Source organism: Pleurodeles waltl, chromosome 11 (genome assembly GCF_031143425.1).
Source record: "Pleurodeles waltl isolate 20211129_DDA chromosome 11, aPleWal1.hap1.20221129, whole genome shotgun sequence".
NCBI classification, from domain to species: domain Eukaryota; kingdom Metazoa; phylum Chordata; class Amphibia; order Caudata; family Salamandridae; genus Pleurodeles; species Pleurodeles waltl.
Genome location: NC_090450.1, coordinates 171,662,930 through 171,688,781, shown reverse-complemented (window position 1 = coordinate 171,688,781; position 25,852 = coordinate 171,662,930). Strand labels below are relative to the sequence as shown.

The 25,852-nt window shown below is 43.7% G+C and overlaps 1 long non-coding RNA gene across 5 annotated transcripts in view; it reads left to right on the top strand.

Annotated features, from left to right (window-relative positions):
• LOC138265550 (uncharacterized) overlaps positions 1–25,852 on the top strand; it is a 205,383-nt gene that overhangs the window by 120,519 nt on the left and 59,012 nt on the right. For 2 of the 5 annotated variants that reach the window (XR_011199382.1, XR_011199380.1), the window contains exon 1: positions 13,969–14,075. The exons of the other annotated variants lie outside the window; for them this stretch is intronic. This is a non-coding gene — a long non-coding RNA (uncharacterized lncRNA). Of the gene's footprint in view, positions 1–13,968; positions 14,076–25,852 lie in introns of those variants that run through there. 5 annotated transcript variants of the gene reach the window in all.

Here is a 25,852-nt window from a genome sequence, read left to right as displayed (position 1 = left end):
AAGACACGGAGGCGAGTATTATCCCACCTCTAGTATAACTATATTTCTCCCTCCCTTTCTTCTAGCACCGGTTTCGACCACTCAACTAACGTCCTAGTTAGACCTCTTCACACCATCCGAATGCTCCGCTTCTTTCAAGCTTTGGATCGTCTCCTCCTGTTTTGCCGGACCATTCCTTCCTTTGCAGGATTTTAGACTTTTGTTCTGATGTGTTTGCATTTCTTATGGCATTGTTTATTCTTTGTTTATTATTCCCATTATTCATCACTAATTGACTTTATTTGCAAGAAAAGAGGGCTGCTTGCAGTCAATTGACATCACAATGGCATGGCACTATTACTATTGGTTCATATGTGTTTTGTACTACGTTTTTAATCCCATTCGATGTCTGTGTTAAGCCTTATGGGATTTGTAGTTTCTGTTAACTGCTGCTCATTTATTAAAGCGAGAAAAGAAACGCATAATAGGAGCCTCCGTGTCTTTAATAAAATTAAGACCTTCCGTCATAAACTAGGAAAATCTAAATTTTTTAAGCAGTTGCAGAACCACTGAGGAGGCTTTACAGACCCCGAGGGGTCCTCGGACCACAGGTTGGGAACCAAATATTTGTAGTTCAGATGGTTACAAGTAAGTTTGTAACAGTTCCTGTCATGAGAGGACATCCTTTTGAAGTACTTTCAGGCACCAATAAAAATGTTGAACGAAGATACATCGTACTAGCTAAAGTGTGATGCGATATGCGCTTGAAAGCCTGCCCCCGGGGCAGCTTCCTAGGTGTACTTCATGGAATATTTGTGAGTTGAAAAAAGTGTAAAAGTACTTTCAGACGGAGATATAAATCTCCTTCTGTACTTTTACATTCGTTTTGGGAATTGAGCCTACTGTGTCCGACAAAACCTTTCAGACCAGAGCATCAAAGATGTTGCAGGGAATTCACAAAGATTACACAGATATGTAATTTTTCAAAGCCACAATTGCACAAAATAGGCACCCGTGGCTTTTTTTACAAAAAAAAAAAACATATTTATAAATATCCACAACGATTCACCTTCTCGATTGTAATTTTATGAAGTATTGGCTATGGTCATTGGCTAAGAAAAAGGGTACAGCATTAATAGTGGGGAGAGGAAATCATCCAGGAAAATGGAGGCTTGCAGTATCATAATAAGTATGGGAGTCGTTTTTCGGGATAAAATGGGAGCATTATTATAAGCACCATTGTGTGTGAAAGTTAACTGCTGTAAGATGTCACGAGAGCATTCCATGCGATGCATCTCCATCAAGATGACTGTATCTGGAGCTTTCAGAGACATGATTGTCGGTCACTTCTTTCTAAAAGGATTTTGAGCAATAAACTGTTGCGTTATGACTGGAAGTCTGTGAAATTAAAATTACATGTGCAATGTGTGGCAAAGCAAATAAACTTGTCAACTGTGTTAAGCTGTGAATTTTGTTAGAGTCGCACAACTTCGTTGACAGGTGACATTATCTGGACTTTCAAAACTTTGGAGAGATTTTGACATGATGAACGTGTTTCAGGGAAAAATGTCCTCATAAAATTAGGTTTTTGTGCTTCTTTCCAAAGCAAAGACTAATTTAATTGAATTTCATATGTGCTGCATATGTGTTTTATGATCAATTTTATTTTGTTCATGACTTCAAAAGGGATCCACAAAAGATTTAAAATAAAGCTCCTTTTGCAGTCCTTATTTTATTCTTACTAAACATCAGATGTAATAATTTACAGGGAGCATTGTACAAGAGTAGGCATACAAACAGAGCAAGTGTACCCCGACACTGCATAATAAGACAATGTTCAATATTCAGTCCTTGACAATTCCTGTTGAAAAGGAAAGCTCTCAACCCTCAGCTGAAAGAAAAACCTCTGAATGTTGATATCATTCAATCTTTTAGTACATTCTTTAGGTTTTTTTGAGGAAAGCTGTTTCAGCTCCTGTTTAATAGTCGGAATCCTTCTTACAATGCATACATATGCTAAAAACCTTTCTTCTCTAATTTAGATAGATATTCTTTCAAATGAATTCATATGAAATGCAGAACTCCATCATAAAATGTAATATATATATATATATATATATATATATACATATATATATATATATATATATATATATATATATATATATATATATATATATAGTCAAGGTACAGATATGTGGAATTATATATAGTGAAACTTTGCTAACCCATAGAAACTTACCTTCACAATATTTTTGTCCTCTAATATCCTTGGCATGATAGTTTGGCCCACAATATTTCTTTCTCTGATATTCTTTCGAAATAACTAATTTCTGCCTATAGATATTGTATTGAGCTGCCTAAAAATGTACTAACCTCATAAATACCTCTAAATGTGGAGAACTCAACAGCAAACGGTTTTGAGTCTTGGGGTCTAAACCACAAGTTTTGCAGACTCATGACGCTTTACTAGCATCTTATACAATTGAACTGAGCTGTGTCTCATGGACACCAGCTGTGTATATGTACTACGATCGCACTAGTTTTTTTTTAACCCCTTCGCTGCCAGGCCCTTTCCCCCTCAGGTGACAAGCCTTTTTTTGGCTATTTGGGGCAGTTTGCGCTTAGGCCCTCATAAAAGTTTGTCCACATAAGCTACCCACGCCAAATTTGCGTCCTTTTTTTCCAACATCCTAGGGATTCTAGAGGTACCCAGACTTTGTGGGTTCCCCAGAAGGAGGCCAAGAAATTAGCCAAAATACAGTGAAAATTTAGTTTTTTTCAAACAAATGGGGAAAAAGGGGCTGCAGAAGAAGGCTTGTGTTTTTTTCCCTGAAAACGGCATCAACAAAGGGTTTGCGGTGCTAAAATCACCAGCTTCCCAGCTTTCAGGAACAGGCAGACTTGAATCAGAAAACCCAATTTTTCAACACAATGTTGGCATTTTACTGGGACATACCCCATTTTTATGATTTTTTGTGCTTTCAGCCTCCTTCCAGTCAGTGACAGAAATGGGCATGAAACCAATGCTGGATCCCAGAAACTGAAACATTTCTGAGAAGTAGACAAAATTCTGAATTCAGCAAGGGGTAATTTGTGTAGATCCTACAAGGGTTTCCTACAGAAAATAACAACTAAAAAAAAAGAATATTGAAATTGAGGTGAAAAAATCTGCAATTTTTCTCCACGTTTTACTCTGTAACTTTTTCCTGCAATGTCAGATTTTTTAAAGCAATATACCGTTACGTCTGCTGGACTCTTCTGGTTGAGGAGATATATAGGGCTTGTAGGTTCATCAAGAACTCTAGGTACCCAGAGCCAATAAATGACCTGCACCCTGCACTGGGTTTTCATTCTATACTGGGTATACAGCAATTCATTTGCTGAAATATAAAGAGTAAATAATAGCTATCAAGAAAACCTTTGTATTTCCAAAATGGGCACAAGATAAGGTGTTGAGGAGCAGTGGTTATTTGCACATCTCTGAATTCCGGGGTGCCCATACTAGCATGTGAATTACAGGGCATTTCTCAAATAGATGTCTTTTTTACACACTCTCTTATATTTGGAAGGAAAAAATGAACAAGTGGCCAGATAGAAGTAAATCTAAAGTTATTCCTTGACTCCCCTTACAGTAGCAAATGCCATGCATACAACTTGACATGTAATGGATGTTGGTAACAGCTGAAATAGAAATACATTTACGAAATAACGAATGCAAAGGTCCAAACCCTATATATTTAAGAAAGGTAAAAGAACAATCACGAGGTACCATAAAGTTATAGAGGTAAAATGAGAAAAAAATAAGTCCAAGTATTTATAATTTAAATCAATGAGCCATGCAATTACCATCAATGTCTATGGGAGCCAGTACTTGGGAAACGTCAACATCTCTGAAGAAAATAATGAAAGGCCTACTGATTCATATTTCAGAAGAAGACAATTCCTTCATCTAAAGTGGTAGAACACAAACTGGAGAAGCTAAATAGATGAGAAAACTCCTGTGGAAAATCTAGCAAAACTCATCGTAGCACCTGGAAGAATGTCTCCAAAAAATGAGAGCCCTGGAAGTGTACCCTCAATTTTGAGATACATGTCCTGTGCACTCATATCTTGTATCCCTGATGTACTGGGGCTATTTTCCACCATAGAGAAAAAAATATACTCTTGCCATGAATATCTGTCACTTTCAAAGAGTTAACTCCATCAGACTTTGGGGTGGGTCAGCCATTTTGGATTATCCACTACCTTTTCTTTGCCTGAGATGTTGGTGGTGGTGTGGAGGTCTCCAGGAAAGGAATGTCCACCATTCACCAACCTAAAATTGGTAGTTGTTCACCCAACATGACGCAACTGTATATCTGTTATTGGCTGGTGGGTATGCTTTTAACACCCTCTTAGAATCAGGCCTTTAATCCTAACATGAGACTCTCGGCTGAATCGAGAGCCTAGGTAAAGCTGAAATGTTTGTGATCTTAGATTACTTGAGCTTGAGGTTTGCAGTGACCAAGAACTTTAACCTTGAACTTAGTCTTTCATATAGATCAAAACAGTTGTGTCCACGTAGGCACCCATAGCCTCCAATTTAATTGGCAAGGGGTCTCCATTAAAAGTTTAATCAAACTTGTCCAGGTGAATGACATTGCCTCTGGCAAATAAGCATAGGTTGTGGGTTTAAGACTCCACACAATCATTTGTGTGACATGTCTTTTTGAGCTTAAAATGGTCTACTGGGCAGTGCCAGTGGGCTGAGCCAAACATATCTCAACTGGCTGAATTGCAGTTATGGGAGTTTACGCTGACTGGTCTTTGCTGACTTGAATTTTCTGCCGGCGAGGTCCAGGGGCATGGATTCTGATTGATATTTCTTGTACTGCAAAGCTGAAGACAATGAACTAGGATTGAAAATATTAATATATATGAAACTACTTGATAGATTTTCACTTGCTCATTAGTCATGGAGCAGTACAACTGCACCCAGCTACCTCTGAACCTTCCTGCCAGAGGGGAGAGAAGAGCGGGGCCTCAAGGCTCCACATGGCAACTGGGGGTGCACACAGGTTTCCTGCAGTCGTAGACAAAGAAGATTCACAAACAAGCTCTGGAGAAGAGGACAATTAACTTGGGCACCAAACGGTGCAGATAGATGATGAAGGATTCTTTTACAGTTAGGCATCCTTTTACCCTGGAGTGGCGTAGTTCTCACAGTGTCTCCCAGGGATCCTTGTAGGCAGCTAGGCTCTTCAACTTTAACTCACAAGCAGGTTCTCTTCTGCAGAAGTATCAAAGAGCTTGCATGACTGTTTAGCTCACAGGGAGAGAATGAAAACCTTTCTGTTTAGGAGAAGCAATATAGGGCAGAACAGAACTCTTTTCAGAACCATGGAGGATCCCAGTACCTAGCTTTTGCAGTACCTGAGGAACCCACTAAGGACCTGCTTTATATGCTGACAGCATGTGTACTCCAGTGCAACGGAGACTACTCTGTCACCACTATAGCCTAACCTCTCTAACTGTCCAACTTAGCAATGGTCATCATTGAGATGTCTGTATAACCACCCACCCACGCATGATGGGCAAACATATAGTCATTTTTTACTGTCCATCCAAGGCCGAACTGGCTGTACCAGGCATTTCTCCGGGGGACTGGAAGGGTTGTGGGCTGCTTTGGTTACTAAAACGGCTTTTGTAGCAGTACATCAGTTTTAAAAGCACTGCAGAGTTCCTTGTATACCCAACAGTATTCAGGCAACAATAAAAGTGCCAAGATACATTTGGTGATTAATGTACCTGATGGAGAGAGATCAAAGTTTTGTCTAGTGGCATTTTTGACTCATCTAAGGTAGCGCAGATGATTACTATGCCTGCAGCAAAGAACGTGTACTGTGCTGATCACAGAACAGAATTTTATGTGCATAGCTCAGTGGGATACTTTGTCACAGCGCTACTTTTTTTACAGTGCAATTTATAAATTACAATCAAATTCTAGCACAATGAGTTTCAATCTGCCATGAAGCTCTGCATGCAAACTGCATGGTACAGGTTTGAAAGTGATGTTTTTTCTCAGTCTTTGATTATCCTAAATTTGAGGGTTTGTTTGAGTAGAAATAAATTATTAGCAAAGACAACCCTAACCACTTTGTTACATTCCTAATCGCCAGACCCAGCACTCTTAAAAAATCCCTACCAGCATGGATGACAACTGAATCCTACACATTGTAGTCCCCTTTGTCAACATTTTCTATACACTGATTTACACATGTATGATTCGTTGTCTCTGTTTGTCTGTGTAATATAATGTTCTCCGACACCCTACGCTGTTAAGAGATGCACTATAAAACAAATGAAATATATGTGAGAGAGAGATTTTGGAAAGATGACAGGCACTGTTAGAGGGTAATGGTGAGAGAATCATTGAGAAACCCCAATAAAGATTGCTGCACCCTGGTGCACTGTAAGGTCATCATTTACTATGCTTTAAAAACTAATACAGTTGAATATATAATGAAAAATGTGTCTTATAATGCACTGTTTTTGCCATTTTTTTCCTCAAATTCTCTTGGTGGGGGAGAACCCCACAACCCCCATTGTAGTGGTCAGGCTCGCTTTCTATGCATCCTATGGGGGCTGGTCTGACAAAAGCTCCCAGTTCGGCCTTGTGTCCGTCACCACCAGGCAAACCCGGGTGGTGAGGGACAGTCAAGTGCAAATAATGGTCCCCCCACAATGGGGGGATGATTTCCACAGCAAGAGGAGAATTGTTTTATTTTTATTTTTAAAAAGAAAATCCTGTTTTAGGACTTTCTTTTTGGAAATTAAAAAAAATAAAACCGTTTGGTGCAAGGCCTCATCATGCTGATGCAGCCTTTTACCAAACATCAATATGCATTGATGGGAACCTCTGTGACGGCTGTTCCTGCTAATGCATTATAAATGACCGTCTGCTTGGAGGTCATTTATACATTTGGTGGGGAGTCCCTCTGCCATGGACACCAAGTAATTTACTCTGATGATGGGCAGTCCATCAAAATGTAAAGTGGTACACTTGCCTTCCATGAGCTGAAAGATTTTTGGAATTCACTTTCATTGCTGTCTCATTACTTTTTCTATAGCTTGTTTTTGCATTTCACAAACACGTTATTTTTATCCCTCTTATGAATGATTCAATGACCAACAGTTCTGATAATGATTAAAAACCACCTATCAAATGCGTAACACACACTAAGTTCCTGGGTTACAAAAGTATTTGGGCAATCAAGGAGCACAGGTGCAAATTGATGTGATTAATTCACAAAACATAACTTTTTTGTACTTATAAAAGGATTAAGTCACATATAAAATGATGTATTATCATAACATTTAACACTTGTGCAGATTTGTTAACAAGGTCCATTCCAGGGAAAGGCACAAATGTGAATAGGTTTCCCACGCTGAAATGGCCAGAAACTTAATCCCTAACAAGGGCAGGAGTGCACCCATTATCTTGATGTGAGCAAGAGATATACACCCTCATAACTGGTAGTGGTGTAGAGGAAAAGGTTTCTGCAAAGGGAAAACCTGTTTCCCTGAGGAGAAATGGCAAATAGAAAGAAGTTCAAATGCATTCTTGTGAAGCGTTTCAACGTTCAAAGTTTTGTCCATAGATTTGTTCTGTAAGTGTACATGTTTAGTGCTTCTGAGCACCAGGGGCGCCGTTGCTAACCATGGTTTACAGTTTGGTGCCCCTAGACTGCCCTTGAGTCTCGAGGTTAGAGATTGGAAAGCAGGCTCCACTAAAGGAAAGCAAATAACGCTCCCTAGGAGCCATGCATTTTTTCCGTAGCTCTTGTGTGGAAATTAGGGTCTGATATTGTGTTACCTACCTTCTTGTGGCCTAATGAGATTCAATGTTCATGTCAAATTGTTTCCTAACTTATCACTGGTGGTCAAAGAGCAGCCAATGTCACTTTCACTACCTATCATAAACCATACAGGGTCAGATCCAGTTCAGGTCCACGAGTGAGGGACCATTTAAAGTAGTAAAGAACAAGAGAGTCCCTCACTAGCCATTCAGTTCACAAATTACTTTATATAACACACAAATGAATTATTCAATGTGTTTAATCACTTTACTTAATCGGAATTTTAGATCATATTTTTAACACACTTGCATCTTGCATATTACAAACATCACAATCCTAGACATGTACATTGAACACATGGAATTTAAAAATAGAAAGTTTATTCAGGTTACACAGACTGTGTCCTAGAGTCTATAGCTTGCTTATCGACTATTTTCCTAAAAGGTAGAGACCCATAAATACAGTTCATGTAGCCCCTTTCTTAAGGGCTGCAATCATTTTAAGGTGCCCACAGCAAATTGGTCCATAGTGCTTGGGTTTTTAAAAAGAGTGAATTCCAAACACTGAGGTCACACTCCTCAAAGTGATGTTACGTGCTAATGCTTTCCAACCTCTGTAGTATGGTACATAATTGAGATCTTCCTCATGAAGGTGCCCGCTTCACACTAGAACACTAAATACAAATGATATAGTAATCAATACTGAGAATACATACATTGGGAGATACGAACAAATGAATGGTTCTTGTCTGTTTATGTGATGTACTTACATACCATGTGTTTCCTCCAATGATTCATGGGTTAACTCCATGAAAAACACACTATATATATATATATATATATATATATATATATATATATATATATATATATATATATATAATTAGATTCCAAGTAGGCTTAGTGCCCCCACAAACCTGTAGTGTTCATGAGTCAACAAAATTGCTCACCTAGATTGAATGTTCTATTCATTCCACTATTTAAAAACAATGAGGAAACAGTATCAATCAGGTGTCTTAATATATTTTGTCTCTGGTTGCTGACATTTGTTAGTGTATCTATATGAAATGCATCTGCATTACATGCCCAGCTTGGCTACCAGAGTGTAGCAACATAGTGTGCGAGGGCATAAGCACTCTAGATGGGTAGGCCTCAATCTTTGTGGCAGCTCCATCACGTCTTGTCCAATACTTAGGTGACTGGAATGTAGAGATAAATGTTCTGGCTGTGCCATTCCCTAGGTGTGGGAGTTGTCTCATCCAAGTTATTTTCAGCATGAAGGGAAATCAAACAGAACCAAGTGCCTTCATTTGTTGGTGTTAGTGTCTGTGCCACCACAGTTTCCAACAAGTCTGGTTGTCTGTTGTGTGTCATTACATGCGTGCCAAGGATTGAGTGCTGCTGGGGATTGTAGTCCAAGGGGATCATAATCCATGGTAACATGGGTTCATGCAATTTTCTTGCTGAGATGACTATCAGTTTTTATAGTTATGGTCCTTCATAGTTGTGGACAATTCCAAAATGTTGGTAAATTAATTGTTTAATGATTTTATGTTTTATTTTAATGGACTGTATTATTCCTACATCCGTAGAATGCTATGTGAAATCATCTGGCATCACAGGTGGAGAGTGATGTTGTGTCCCTGTACCTTAACAGCGGGTCAGCCAACTGATTCTTGGAAGTCCACTTCTTTGAACTAGGGGTAGGTCCAGCCCTTAGAGTTGCCTCAGCGGTTTGCAACAGCAAATCCAGTCCTTCTGCTGCTTTCCACTGGTCCAGCAGTATTCTGCACAAGATGCCTGAGGGTGTCATAACTATGCCTGGCCACAGCTTATGGGTGGGGGTGATTCCTGATTCCTCCCTGACCAATAGAGAATAGAGTTTGCAGTGGTAAACCTACACACTTTTGTAGCAGTTCCTGTGTGCCCTATGGCAAACAATCCTACATAGCCCCTCTGTACCTTAAACCAAGATGGCAGGGTCTTTCCTCTCTTGTGCAGAGCTCCTATGCCCACCCTAGAGATATGGCCAGGGAAATGAGCAAACCCTCCACTGTGGTCACTCAACACTGGTTTAAGGAACATTTTGCCTTCCACTGGGATCAGTGCCTGCCTGCCTAGGAGAACAATAGAGGGGGCTGGCCCAGATGTTAGCTACATCTACTTGTGACAGAGCAGGCCCCTTTGAAGATTATAAAGTTCCTGGGCACAGCCCAGATGGTCATTCTGACAGAGGAACAAAACACTTCCCCATACCCAAGGTCTTTAGTCTCAGTTCTGGGAGCCAATACACACCTATTCAAGGAGCTATCTAGCTCCTGGGTGACAGTTGAAACGTCAAAGAAATGGGCTTCTAGAGGCTTTAGGCAGGATAAAGGTAACTTTTTAAAAGTATCTTTTGTGACATCTTTGTCACAAATTCAGATGTATAAATAAATTTGGTTTGTAATAAATGTTTAAAAAAGTTAAACATTTAACATTTTATCTGGTTCTTAAGCAGAAATTGCCCTATTGACTTTATTAAAGTATCTCAATGCTTTCTTATGACAGGGCTAATCCTGCTACAGCGAAGATAGATTTTGGTGCCTTTTCACTGTTATGACATGTTTAATATTAAACTTTTACCTGTCCTGCTTTTAAATACTACACACCCTGCCTTATGGGCACTCGTGGCTAACTTAAGGGTGGCTTACTATTATTTAAAAAGAGGGTTTAGGCCTCTCAATAAGGGTTTATTTGACAGGTCGATTTTGCAGCTTAACCCTGCAGAGCTAGGCCTGGATTGATGCTTTGCCTTGTCGCTTTAGTGGTGGCACAATATGTGCTGCAGTCCATTAGTGACATTTGATTTGCGGGTCCTGGGTATACTTGAAACACTATAAAATTATTTATATGTAAATTAAGTGTGCCAGTCAGAAGTATAACCAAATTCAACTTGTTTTAGGGGTTAGAGCACATGTACTGTGGTTTGGTTAGCAGAGTGCTAGTGCACAGAGACATAAACCAACAGCATCATTCCAAATAATTTAGGGCCAGATGTAGGAAGCCTTTTGCGCCTCGCAAACTGCGAAAAACGCAGTTTGCGAGGCGCAAAAGGCCAAACGCGATGCACAACCGCAAATTGCGAGTCGGTACCGACTCGTAATTTGAGGCTGCGACTCGCAAATAGGAAGGGGTGTTCCCTTCCTATTTGCGACCGCATCGCCATGCTGAGTTGGTTTGGGACCACGAATGCGGTCGCAAACCAACTCGCAGTTACCATCCACTTGAAGTGGATGGTAACACATTCGCAAAAGGGAAAGGGTCCCCATGGGACCCCTTACCCTTTATGAATGCCCCAAAAAATATTTTTTCAGAGCAGGCAGTGGTCCTAAGGACCACTGCCTACTCTGAAAAAAACGAAACCAAATGGTTTCGGAAGTTTTTCGTTTTGCAGCTCGTTTTCCTTTAAGGAAAACGAGCTGCAAAAAGAGAAAAAAAACTGCTTTATCTAAAAGCAGTCACAGACGTGGTGGTCTGCTGTCTCCGGCAGGCCACCATCCCTGTGAGTGCATTGACTCGCTATGGGGTCGCAAACTGCGACCCACTTCATTAATATTCATGAGGTTGGTCTTTGCGACCCCATAGCGAGTCGCAGAAGGTGTCTGAGACACCTTTCTGCATAATATTTTGCGAGTTGCAAATTGCGAGTCGCTATGACTCGCAATTTGCAGGTCGCAAAATATTTTTTTGCTACATCTGGCCCTTAGTGTGATTGTGCCAAAAAGGGGCATCTTCTTACACCTAGGCTTTCCTTAGCCATTCTCTTATGAAGTCAGCTGATTTCCAGCACTGGCTGAGTAAAGCTTACTTGCGTAAAATAATTGAAATGGGAGTAAAATGAACTGTGTGAACTGTGTCTACCAATATGAATTGCAAGAAATGAGGGAGAACTAGTGAAATATGTTGACTGTGAAATATGTTGACTGTGAAATATTTAAAATTGTTCCTTCACTTAAGTAATAATATAAGGACATTCTGAGAGAAAGGAGTAACATAATACGTGCGTTAACACTTGAAGGGGATCCGTTTTATTAACATGTACATTTTTTTTTGCTTTGCGGAAGAACATCTTTAGATTCTAGGGAAGATCTACTGCAGTGAAATTATGTATTCATCCGGACTCCCCGAAGGAGAGAAAGTGGAAAGAATTAGAACTCTGATTTTACCTGCAAGCTAAACATTTCAGATTGTATCTGAATAGTCAACCAATTAAATCAAATTAAAACAGAACCTATTAAGCATCTTTAACCTGTTTGAACAGTCTTCTTGGGCAAATATTTGCTCTTAAAGATTTGCATTGAAACGTCCCCCTGTGAAGCGATTAAACGAGAATTAGCATTTAGATAGACATCGGGTTTGAAATTCTCAGAAAAGGGGACACTTTCTATCACTGTCTGCCGTTCAAGTCATGAAAAATGAATTGGAAATTAGATCATTTTATAAATATACGAATATAAATCAATTCAGTGAAAATTATTGAATCGCACATATTTTTCAAAATCAGACCAGGCAGCTTTCCCGAAATTAAGTTGGAGTCATCAAGGCGCCTCATTAATAATGGATATTGTACTAAATATCACAGACTAAATATGTGCCCTAAATATTGTTTACACGAATGTTCATCTTATTGAAGGCTAATAATATAACATGCACACCCATTGGGTCTGTATTTTTGTAAATTATAAATAATTTTATTATTATCTAATCTATTGATTTTCAGTAAGAGTTTCAGAGAACTTTGAGCCGGGTGCTTGACAGGACTAACACAGACATGGTCCTACCAAGATCATATTTTTCAATTAAAAGAATAACAAAGCGGTTCAGTAATCTACATTTCCCCGTTTATCTACAAGTCAGAATCTTCTCTCCACCCTATGTTGGTCATAGCATTCTACATAAATTATCTCAATAAGAACAGATGTAGAGGTGAGGTGTGATGTAAAGTTGGTCTATGTTGTCTAGTGTGTCAAATTGTTTAGTTATCTATTGCACATGTTGCCCAGGTCAGAGAAGTAGGTACATGATCGGCCCCAAACATCCAGGAGACATGCTGAGGTGTGTTAGAGAGAGGAGCAGGGGTGCAGTTTGGTAAGTAAGATTGGGGTGGGGCGGAGGGAGAGCTTCAGATTCCCCAACAATCACGCTGGCATACGTGTTAAAATACATTACTTGATAAGTAGAGCGTGAGGGGGTTTTAGGGGTAGTGGGAAGGGACAGCAGTGTGGATTGTTAGGGTTACTTAAAAGACAATGGGCCAGATTTACAAGGCCCTGCCACCCCCGGAGTGTCACTTTCAGTGAGGCTCCGGTGGCGCTTTTACTGCAACATATTTTCAAGGAGACAATAAGCCACTTTTTGTGGCTTAACGTTTCCTTGTAAATATGGCTCCCAACTACTCAGTTTTCTGAGTCAGAGGGACGTGCAATGGTTGTTACTGTGGGCATTCCACCACAACACCCATTGCTTTTGACGCTGACTCAGATTTACAAGAAGTAAATCTGAGGCAGCGCCAGATATTACCCCAGGGGTGGCATTCGCCTGGCACAATGAGAAGGAATACTTTTATTCCTCCTCGTTTTTTGCTCTATGTGTGCTGCATTTTGCAGCACACATAGAAAGGAGCAAAAGGCCATGAATGATTGTTTAAACAATCACTCCACCAATATGTTGTGAAGTATCCATCAGTTTAAAGAACTTGAAAACAGAGAGGGGAGGGACTGTGTGTATGTTTTTGTCTGTGCGTGCTTATAAAAATCCTATGAGAAATCTGACAGTCAGCTCACCGTACCCAACTTAAAGTACCTGTACCCAACTATATACTATAGAATACATTTATTAGGTGGATGTAACTACCCAAACAATCCCCCCTGAAGCTATGTCCCTGGGCAGGAATATGCCCCAATGAGGAGTTACAAAAGACAGCATCCTGGGGAGAGGCCCCGAAACACAAGCCATCGATACCAGCATTTCGCAAGTAATGTTAGTGTTACTGTTAAAAAGTCTGTTCTGTTTGGGGATATCAACTAAATAACCAAGTGGAGCGAGAAATTCAGAAGGTTCTATATAGGCTTATGTGACCTTGGCTATCTTGTTTATTGTTGCCTTCCAGAATAGCAGAGCTGTGCCATGGTAGGTGATGAAACTGGCACACCTACTCGAGCATCTATTACAGGCTGGGCTCGGAGCAGAGTAAAATCAATGCATGAGAGCAGAGGTATGGGACATCCTCATTCAAAATTTAAACTGCATTAGTCCATATGTCTATAGTACAGAGCTATACAGTCAGGGCCCAATTCATAAAGTACTACTCACGTACTGCAAAATGCACTTCACAAACCCATGGGCAGAGTTCTGCATATACGTAGGTATAGCTTTTGGTAGTAAATCTAGGCAGGACTGGGGGAGTGGCTGGAAAAAGGAAGGGGTTTAAAGAGGGATAAAGAGGGGTTTAAGGAGGGATATGTTGAAACAAACACCCACCCGCCCACAAAAGAATATGTCCGTTGTGATTAATGTACGTTTCAGTCCATTACAGTGGAAAAGACCTTTTATTAGGACAGGATTGCAATCAACTCAACTTAAGCTAACAACCTATAATATTATGTTTGCATTCAAACACAAAAGATTTATTGAAAACATCCTAAAATATTCCTACATGTTTGATCCTCCTTTCCACCATCCCTTCCATGAGCTCCCCCCTTACCCAACCTATTCTCACTTCTTCCATCCATGCACCCTTACGTATAAATTCCATGCCCTGTCCCATGCATGCCACACAGTCATCTTTTACCCATGCTCCTTTCTTTTCTCCCCCCACCGAGGGGTGGATAGGCCCGCATCTGACTCTCCACCCCACCACCTAATGCCCCACTGCACCTCCCATTGCAACCTACCCTAAACTGGTGATGAGACACCAGCCTACCCCCAGCAAGAAGAAAAACCTCCTCCTAACCTCAATACTTGTAGGGTGGGTGGTAAAACAAAGTACCCCCCGTTGTTAGTGTGAGGGTAAGCCCGGGAAGAGGACTACCCCTGCTTATGACCCCCTCATATACCCTCATAAATCCCGCCTCCCACCCAGTCCCCCACCTATCCTGTCCTTCCGCGCACTTGGCCACGAAAAACCCAGGGGGAAAACTAGGCTGTGCCTCTGCTTCTCACAGGTCCCTCCATCATGATTAACATACGCTACCTTCCATTAGAGTGTAAAAGGTAATTTATTAGGACAGGATTACAAAGCAACTGAACTTAAGCTTACAACCTATAACATTATGCTTGCATTCCAACACAATAACTTTAATGAAAACATCTTAAAACATTCCTATTTGTTTAATCCTCCCGTTCACCATCCCTTCCATTAGCTAGTTCCATACTCAACCCATTCTCACTTCTTTCATCCAAGCACCCTTTTATGTAAATTCCTCGCCATGTCCCAGGCATCCAACACACTGTCATCTTTCAACCATACTCCCTTCTTTTCTACCCCCCCCCCCAGTGGTGGATAGGACCGAATGTGATTCTTCACCCACCCACCTAATGCTACCCATTAAAATCCCAGAGGTTTTTTTTTTCTGACCCACCCGTGAACCCACTGCAACACAGCCTCACTCTGACCCCCTGCCACATTCCCTCTCAATCCACAGTGAACCACAAATCCCTCAACTCCAGTATGTATTAAGCACTTTCCATATCAGATAGATGTGCCCCATCAGCATGAAATAAACCCAGATATTCCTCCTTAATGCCCCTATGCACTAGGACTTAACATCAGGGGCCCCACAAAAACCCGGCATTGCCCAATTCAGCGTCCTCCTGACTCTATCAATCGCCCCGTGTTTCATTGCTCCTCTCCATTCCCTACAAGGCACCAACTCAGTTTATATCACAGTTATCACAGGCAAGTTTTGACGAATGACCAATAAATCCTTCTGCATGTGTTCAGTAGGGTGAGCCCCGATAGGCGCACCAGATCATTTTCTTCCAAGTGAAGGACCAGCATATATGGACAACCCCATTTCGCTGTCACAGTAGCCAAAAAAGTCAGCAAATTTCCCCATCTCATCCCACTCTTCCCCCAGCAAAAATCCTCATTCTGGATGCTAGGTAATCCCAGGTTCCGTCCATAGATCTGGGCCTCAGCATATTTGGCTGTCCAATAGATGAAAGAATGTCCCACCAGCCATGTGACCATCTTTGACCTCACTGGGCCGCTCACAGACCCTATGAGAAAAATAATAACAGTTAACCACATTCCCACTACCCAAATTCATCTCCCATTGCCAACCATCCATTCCTCGTTTATTTACGCACATATGTCTTTCAGCAGCACAATTTTCATTAGCGAATCTTCCTTAGGTGAGACCAGCATCAACCCAGCCAGGCAGCCGCAGTTGCTGCCCCTATCCCGAAAGAGTGAGTCCCAAACTTAGATGTATCTCAGCCCACTTTCTTCAAGCCCATGTGCAGTACTGACGAGCTAAAAGGCTGCAACCCTGGCCCCATTCGTAAAGTAAAATATTTGCTGCCATAAATGCCCTGGCCTTTCACAAAAACTGCACCATTCCCTCACTGGGCATGCCCCTTCAACCACACCTTGCTGCAACCATACCCATTTCCTCCTCCCAGCTGATCCATCTTGGATTTGCGAAGCCATATCCCCAACTTATACGTTCCCAACCTTGTTTCCCTGTGCAGCACACCCACCTCACGGCCTGCACCAAACAGCTTGGACACCCTGAACGCCCCGAAAAACATCCATACCAGGCATAAAAGGAAAATTGCAACCTCTAAACCTCTTGGTGGACTCTGCTAATGTCTTCTTGACCAGTCTAATGACTTTCATGCCCCTCTACTCCCAAATTTCTGCAGGAACGGATGTCTTGTGTTCCTCTGCTCCCTGCAACAGGCTGTCGTACCGATGCCACTGTGAACCAGATAATGAATCAGCTATAGAGTTGTTCACACCTGCCACATGCTTAACCCTGAAAACAGTGTTCAGCTCGAGAGGGAAAAACATGAAGTGGTGCAACACCCTCAAATCTTGTGCCTTCTGTTGATTAACTAGCTCGACCACTGTCATATTATGAACATGAAAGAGCACAGTCCGATTAGTCAATTGACCACCTCACACTGCAAGCACCACCCACAAAGGGAAGAATTCCAAGAAAGCAACACTTAGCTCTTGTGTCAACCAAGCTTGAGGCCATTTCTCAACACACCACCTGCCATCCCAGAACAGACCAAAACCAGAGCCCCAGCCGTGTTGGAGAAATTTATGCACCTGCCATATTGTATCATCATCTTGGAAAAGCATAGAAACATCATAATTGGAATCCTCAAGAAACAACTTCCAAAATCTGCTGTCTGCTCGGACCCCCATGGAAACCCGGATCCTGTTGTGTGGCAGCCCGTGCCACACATCGCCATGCCCAAACTCCTGAAAAAAGTCCTTACTCCACGAATCACTCTACATGCAAAAGTCAACAACCCGAGCAACTACTGTACCACCTTGAGCTCCAATCTCCATGCCTCAGCCACTCCCTCAAGAAAAACCAGCATTTCAAGCACCTTGTTTCTAGGCAACCTTGCTACCATCAGCTGTGAGTCAAGTTCAATCTGTAAAAATGTCAAAACCGTGCTAGGGCCCTTTGTTTTCTCTGGGGCAAATGCACCCCAAAACTCTTTGCCATGGATTAGAATTGGACGAGAGCCGTGGTGCATTTGCCTGTTGACAAACAGAAAATCATCCAAGTAGTGAGAGACCAGTCGATGTCCACTCAACTTTGTAAAAGTCCACTTCAGAAAGGTACTAAAAGGCTCAAACATGGTGCACAAAATGGCACAACTCATAAGCAAAACCCTATCGACGAGGATTGCACCATGCAGTTGCTTGCCTAATAAAGGGAAGTCCCAGGGGTGAATCGGCAACAGCCGGAAAGCCGACTTGATGCCTCACTTTGGCAACACGGCACCCTAGCCACACATGCGTGTCAACCTTATAGCACCTTCCACTGAAGCATAAACCACTTTCATGTCCTCTGATGCAATGAAATAATTCACCAAAGCCCCGTCTGGCCAAGACAGATGAAGTATCAACCTAAACGCACCTGACTTTTTCATCAGAACAACACCTAAAGGAGAAACCATTACATCAGACATAGGTCAATCATGAAAAGTGCCTACAATCCTGCCTTGCTCAATCTCCTTCCGTAGCTTGTACGCCAGCCAAATTGGTGCCACCTTGGCCGTCAGCAAGTTGTCGGCCCATCTCCTACCCCATGGCCCTTGGTAACCCACCCGAAAACCTTCCCTGAAGCCCCATTCCAAACTCAAGGCCGCCTCCCTGTCAGGATATATATACAGCCATGGCAATAAACTGTCTAGCCTAAATGGCAAATGAGTCTTTTGTACCAGCAGTGCCATGCCATCCTGTCCCTCTGTTCACACTCCTTTGTTCCAATGGACTTTCCAGAATGAAGCACTGCATGACTGGGTGATGCCCACCACACTTGGAACACTTATGTTGTGAATTTGCATGAGTGTCGGGAGCAGAAACCTTTTTTGAAGTTCCAACAAGCCCCCACATTAGCTCTTGACGTCTTTAGTGTACCACCTGTCCCCTGTTGGGTGGTGTTTAAATGCTACTGGCAAGCCGCTTGCAGTATGTGTAGAAGCGTATGACTGAGAGGATGCCATCCATTGCATCCATAGTTCAGAATCCATATCCAGATTAACACTCAGCCTAGCCCAGAATTCCTCACCAAAAGTGAGCCAAACAAACCCCCCCCGAAGTGCACCTGAGCTTTCCTTATGATATTCATATATTTAAAGAGGGCAATAGCCCTGCCTGGATATTTTTCACAATAAATGTTAACAAATATTAGCAAGGCTGACGTCCAGTTCTCCAATGTAATGAGCACTCTGGGTAGGCTTGCAAGCTCCTGCTCTTCCTCTGTGGACCCCCCTTTAGCTTGTATGTACCTAAGTATTAACTTGAATACGTCTACGTATTCGTGTTTCCATATTCTGCTCTTGTTTTTTTCAGAAACATTAGACCCCAATGGTATCGCTAAGTCCATATAAGGCAACCACTTTCTTCGAGAGCCACTTTCCGTACCATCAATACCTGCCCCATAGCCCCCTTTTTTATCTGCTGCATCCTCACTTTTGTCACACCCTCCTCTGGCTCCAGGACCTTTGCTTTACCCCCACCAGCCTACTTCTAAGATGTCCCAGCCTCTTCAATCACTCCATCTCCCACTCCCACAGACTTATGTGATGCACCACCTCATGAGATGCTTCCCAAACCATCCACCATTCCTTCTTACCTGAGGGTAACTGCCCCGGTTCCCCTTTTGTCTTGTGACTTCCTCCCCAGGCTTCTCTCCAACGTCCTGTTGTGTCTCCAGTATCCATGCTTGACTGCTGCAAAACATCAACTCGAGAGGCTATTGCACCACTTCCCTGTATACCCTGCCACGCAGGCAAGCCCATGTCCACTGCCCCATGCAATTCACCTTCCTCCCAGTCATCACTGTCACGCCCATAATCAAGCTCCACTGCACCCTCGCACTTGTCCATTTCTGCCTGCTTGATCCCATCTGCACCCCCGTTCTGCACACTGGAATGTCTACATCTTCTCTGCTGCATGGATTAATCTCCTCTGTGAAGAATTCCCTCCTGCTTAGTAGGGACGACCACCGAGGACCCCTCAATTGCTTTGGACCAACGTTCTGAGGCCGTCTTGTGCCCCATTGGCTTCTCCTGCCATCTGCCCGCCTCACTTACAGGCATTGAACCTCTGGTCTCCACAAGGCCACTATTGCCCTGCGTGGCCCTCGCCCTAGCAAGCCCTTGAGCTGCACAGGCCTCATCCTAGTCCCTAAATCCTACTGTGGGACCCACACCCATCGTGCGATGCTGATGTGCTCACTTGGGGACCCACCCTCCCACCCTCCCATGTGCCAGACATCCCCCTTACCTTTTTCCGCTGTCCTCACATTCTTGACCCCCCTTCCCTCTTCCCTACAGAGCCTTTCCCATTGCTGTTCAATCTTGGCCACCAACCTGTGTTGGTCCCTGATCCTAGCCTCAATATCCACCCCAAGCCATTTGTTGACCTGCCCAGTAGCCACTTCGGCCTCATGATAGTTGTGCACCTTCCCTCCTTCCTCAGCATTGACCTCACCACCCCTTTACTGTGTTTTGTATGTGCCCCTTTACTAAGTCTTGCCCCATCAAGCCCAGGGGCTTCCCCTCCTTTGCCTTAAACCTTAATCCCCTGGGCTGTACCTATTTGACTCCACTGTGAGCTTTTACTGAAAGGTCGAGGGGGCCTTCTGAAACTAGGGGCTCACTGCCTGACGCAAAGTGGTAATGCGTGTTTGCAGCCTCGCCCCCCCCCCCCCCGGAGCTAATCCCTCGGGCGGGTCGCTGTTCAAAACAACTCACCTTGCAGTGGCTGGAAGGCTCTGATGCCATCCAGCGCTCTTAGATTTTGCTGTTGCAGATGACACACTGTGTCCCCCCCACCCCCCACCCCCGGCTGCCCCTTTTACCCTGTGGCAAGGCACATGCAGCAATATCTGACGCAACCCTGCTATCTGCCCCCTTCTTCCTGTGACCCTCTGTAGGAAGGCAGCCTCTTTCTAGCCTTGTAACCCCCACTTTTGGCTTGTTTATGAGTATATGTCAGGGTCAGGGTTTTCACTGTCTCACTGGGATCCTGCAACCAGGGCCCAGTGCTCATAGTGAAAACCCTATGTTGTCAGCGTGTTTGTTATGTGTCACTGGGATCCTGCTAGCCAGGACCCCAGTGCTCATAAGTTTGTGGCCTATATGTGTTCCCTGTGTGGTGCCTAACTGTCTCACTGAGGCTCTGCTAACCAGAACCTCAGTAGTGGTTATGCTCTCTCTGCTTTCCAAATTTGTCACTACAGGCTAGTGACTAAATTTACCAATTCACATTGGCATACTGGTACACCCATACAATTCCCTTGTATATGGTACTGAGGTACCCAGGGTATTGGGATTACAGGAGATCCCTCTTGGCTGCAGCATTTCTTTTGCCACCCATAGGGAGCTTTGACAATTCTTACACAGGCCTGCCACTGCAGCCTGCGTGAAATAACGTCCACGTTATTTCACAGCCATTTACCACTGCACATAAGTAACTTATAAGTCACCTATATGTCTAACCTTCACCTGGTGAAGGTTGGGTGCAAAGTAACTTAGTGTGTGGGCACCCTGGCACTAGCCAAGGTGCCCCCACATCATTCAGGGCAAATTCCCCGGACTTTGTGAGTGCGGGGACACCATTACACGTGTGCACTATACATAGGTCCCTACCTATGTATAGCGTCACAATGGTAACTCCGAACATGGCCATGTAACATGTCTAAGATCATGGAATTGTCACCTCTACACCATTCTGGCATTGGGGGGACAATTCCATGATCCCCCCGGGTCTCTAGCACAGAACCCGGGTACTGACAAACTGCCTTTCCGGGGTCTCCACTGCAGCTGCTGCTGCTGCCAACCCCTCAGACAGGTTTCTGGCCTCCTGGGGTCCAGGCAGCCCTGGCCCAGGAAGGCAGAACAAAAGATTTCCTCTGAGAGAGGGTGTTACACCCTCTCCCTTTGGAAATAGGTGTGAAGGGCTGGGGGGGAGTAGCCTCCCCCAGCCTCTGGAAATGCTTTGATGGGCACAGATGGTGTCCATCTCTGCATAAGCGAGTCTACACCGGTCCAGGGATCCCCCAGCCCTGCTCTGGCGCGAAAGTGGACAAAGGAAAGGGGAGTGACCACTCCCCTGACCAGTACCTCCCAGGGGAGGTGCCCAGAGCTCCTCCAGTGTGTCCCAGACCTCTGCCATCTTGGAAACAGAGGTGCTGGGGGCACACTGGACTGCTATGAGTGGCCAGTGCCAGCAGGTGACGTCAGAGGCTCCTTCTGATAGGCTCTTACCTCTCTTGGTAGCCAATCCTCCTTCCTTAGTAGCCAAACCTCCTTTTCTGGCTATTTACGGTCTCTGCTTTGGGGAATTCTTCAGATAACAAATGCAAGAGCTCACCAGAGTTCTCTGCATCTCCCTCTTCACCTTCTACCAAAGGATCGACTGCTGACTGCTCCAGGACGCCTTCAAAACTGCAACAAAGTAGCAAGATGACCACCAGCAACATTGTAGCGCCTAATCCTGCCGGCTTTCTCAACTGTTTCCAGGTGGTGTATGCTCTGGGGATAGCCTGCCTTCACCCTGCACCAGAAGCTCCAAAGAAATCTCCTGTGGCTAACGCAGGCACCAAAAGACTGCATCACTGGTCCTCTGGGTCCCCTCTCATCCCGACGAGCGTGGTCCCTGGAACACAGCAAGTCTGTCCAAGTGACTCCCACAGTCCAGTGACTCTTCAGTCCAAGTTTGGTGGAGGTAAGTCCTTGCCTCCCCACGCTAGACTGCAAATCTGTGTACCGTGTGATTTGCAGCTGCTCCGGCTCCTGTGTACTCTTCCAGGATTTCCTTCGTGCACAGCCAAGCTTGGGTCCCCAGCACTCTGTCGTGCAGTGCTCAACCTTCTGAGTTGTCCTCCGGTGTCGTGGGACTCCCTTTTGTGACTTCACATAGACTCCGGTTCACTTTTCTTCTAAGTACCTGTTGGGGTACTTCTGCGGGTGCTGATTGCTTCTGTGAGGGCTCTCTGATTTGCTGAGTGCCCCCTCTGTCTCCTCCTGCAAAAGGTGACATTCTGGTCCTTCCTGGTCTTCAGCAGCACCCAAAAACCTCTACTGCAACCCTTGCAGCTATCAAGGCTTGTTTGAGGTCTTTCTGCATGGGAACACCTCTGCAAGCTTCATCGAGACGTGGGACATCTGTCTTCCAAAGGAGAAGTTCCTAGTCCTCTTCTTTCTTGCAGAACTCCAAGCTTCTTCCAACCAGTGGCAGCTTCCTTGCACCTTCATCTGGGGTTTCCTAGGCTCCTGCCCCCCCGGACACTGTCGCGACTACTGGAATTGGTCCCCTTGACTTACAGGTACTCAGGTCCGGAAATCCGTTGTCAGTGCACTGCTGGTGCTTGATCTCCCTGCAGAATCCCCCTATCACGACTTCTGTGCTCTCTGGGGGTAGTAAGTGTACTTTACTCCTACTATTCAGGGTCTTGGGGTGGGGTATTTTTCTAACCCTCCCTGTTTTCTTACAGTCCCAGCGACCCTCTACAAGCTCACATAGGTTTGGGGTCCATTCATGGTTCGCATTCCACTTTTGGAGTATATGGTTTGTGTTTCCCCTATACCTATGTTCTCCTATTGCAACCTATTGTAATTCTACACTGTTTGCATTACTTTTCTTGCTCTTACTTACCTAATTTTGGTTTGTGTACATATAACTTGTGTATAGTACTTACCTTCTTACTGCGGGTACTCACTGAGATACTTTTGGCATATTGTCATAAAAATAAAGTACCTTTATTTTTAGTAACTCTGTGTATTGTGTTTTCTTATGGTATTGTGCATATGATATAAGTGGTATAGTAGGAGCTTTACATGTCTCCTAGTTCAGCCTGAGCTGCTTTACCATAGCTACCTTCTATCAGTCTAAGCTGCTAGAAACACCTCTTCTACACTAATAAGGGATAACTGGACCTGGCACAAGGTGTAAGTACCTCTGGTACCCACTACAAGCCAGGCCAGCCTCCTACATTATACACTCATAATATCCCACCCCCTGCCCAATCCCCTGTCCTTCCACACACTTAGCCACGTAGAATCCCATGGGAAGAGTAGACTGTGCCTCTGGTTCCCAACGGACCCTCCATTGTTATTCACAAGCTACACTTCTAGGCCCTCAGTAGGAGTTGAGGGCTATAATCCAATCACTGTGCAAGCATGTGTTTACACAGGGATCCCCGGATTAGAATTATGAGTTATCTGATCATTATTCAATAATGTCAGAAACTTTCTCCATTAGCAGGAGCAACAGTACCAGAGCAAAACTCTGGTTTTGGTTTATGAATCAGACCCAAATTGAAGGAAGTTCCTTCTCCTAAAAAACGGGCAATCTCATATGTATAAACAAAATAAAAGAATATTTAAAACCATTGCACTCCAGCCCGTAAAGGATGATCTCCCCTTGCTACTTCCTCTCATACCCAATATTAGGTCACTAAAGGTCAAGGTGAAGGAGTGAAACCCCACTGTGACAAGGAGCTGTTATACAGGTCTTAACAAGGACTATCAGTAAATTAGGCCATCAGGCTTCCTTCCTCACAGTACTTAATGTTGTGAATTTCACATGCTTTACATAAAGGATCCGGCAACTGATAACTGCAACAGTTGCAGTTTATTTACAGCATCCAAAGATTTTGCCAGACACTGCACCTAAAACTACAGTCCCACAACGTCAGAGAATGTAGATCCAAGAGACATATTAAAATGATAGGTAAACTTCTTAGGTGTAGCTCCAGAAGTGCATCATAAACGTCCTTCTGGCACACTCAGCTCATCTGAAGAGGCCACTATGCTACTAGAAGTCCGTCCTTCAACTACTTACGGTAAGGTGTCCATGCTTGTTCACACCTTACTTATATTTGCAGGGAGAGCACAGTATAGTGCCTTAAGACAAGGACAGAAAAATACTAAGTGCTTGGAAGAAACTCACTCTCTCAGGGGCCCTCAGAGATTGGAAAATGTTTTTGATATGTTCTGTATTTGCAAATGTGGTTGCCAGATAAAGGCCTTTCTTCAAAATGTCTTGACTGCCATACTCCAGGTGGTCTGACCACCCAATTACATCCCTGCTGGGAACATGATTCCTGGCAGCATGACTGCGTTCTGAGTTGTACTCAGCCAGGGTGGCGCTGAACTCAGGCTGATTACAACTCCCTTTACTGCCATCCCTTGATCGGCATGGAATTGCTGGTGGTGTGGGTGTGCTGGAGGCAACCGGGGGGCCCTGCACTGCCTATGCCCATGGCATAAACAGTGCAGGGGCCCCAGCAGACAGTTTGCAATCCAAGGGTACTGGTCTGCCCCCTCTGTGCTGTGAGATAGTAATCAGCTCCCTTAACGGAGCTGAGTCCTATACCGTAGCACTGTTCCTGCTCGTCTGACCAGCGGGAATGCTCTATCACAATGTTCCCACCGGTCAGACTGGCGGGAACATTGTAATAGGGAGGAGGGGTCCAACCGCAATGGCGGTGGCATCCTCCCTGTGAACTTGGCAGTCCCACGGTGGGACTACAAAACTCTTAATGAGGCCCTTAACCAAATTCATTATTTTTTCAGTATTGACCGGGGTGGGAGTGGTAGCTATACATATTAGGTGTCTGCATTTTAGCTGATAAGGATTAAAATGAAAATACCTGTGTATAATCAACATTCAAATTGATCCATCCAGCTTATTATGCTATCCCTTTTTTAGACACATAAACTTTCCCTGTGGTATAGCATCTCTCATATTCATTGAGGTCTATAAAGTAGTCATGGAATTCAATAGGTTCTCCCCCATAGGTGCAGGGCTTAATGTCTGGCTTCTATAAGATGACCTTTCCTCTCAACTGATCTTGATAAAACCTGTTTGCAATAATAGTAATCTTTGCGCCAGAGTCAAATAGAACCTTCTTTTTTTCTCCTTCCACCTTAATAATATCAGAAGGACCTTTCCCAGTCCCGACTTGCAAAATTATTTGCCCACAACCAAGTTCAGTGTCATCCTCCTGAACACTGCTACGAACAGCAACCTCATTCACCACCTGCTTAGTTTTCTTTACTCTGCAAGCCGCCGCAAAGTGACCTCGCTTTTTACAAAATGAACAAATCTCTTTCAAGACAGGACAACACTTGTCAATGGCAAAATGTCCTTCCCTGTCACAACTGAAGCACTTCTTCACCGCTCCCTTTTTGTCCAGCGAGACAAAGGATTTTTGATCTTTTTTCCTTTCTTGTTGGATTGCCAACACATTCTGATTAGGTTCCTTTCCTATTTTATCAGAAGAATTC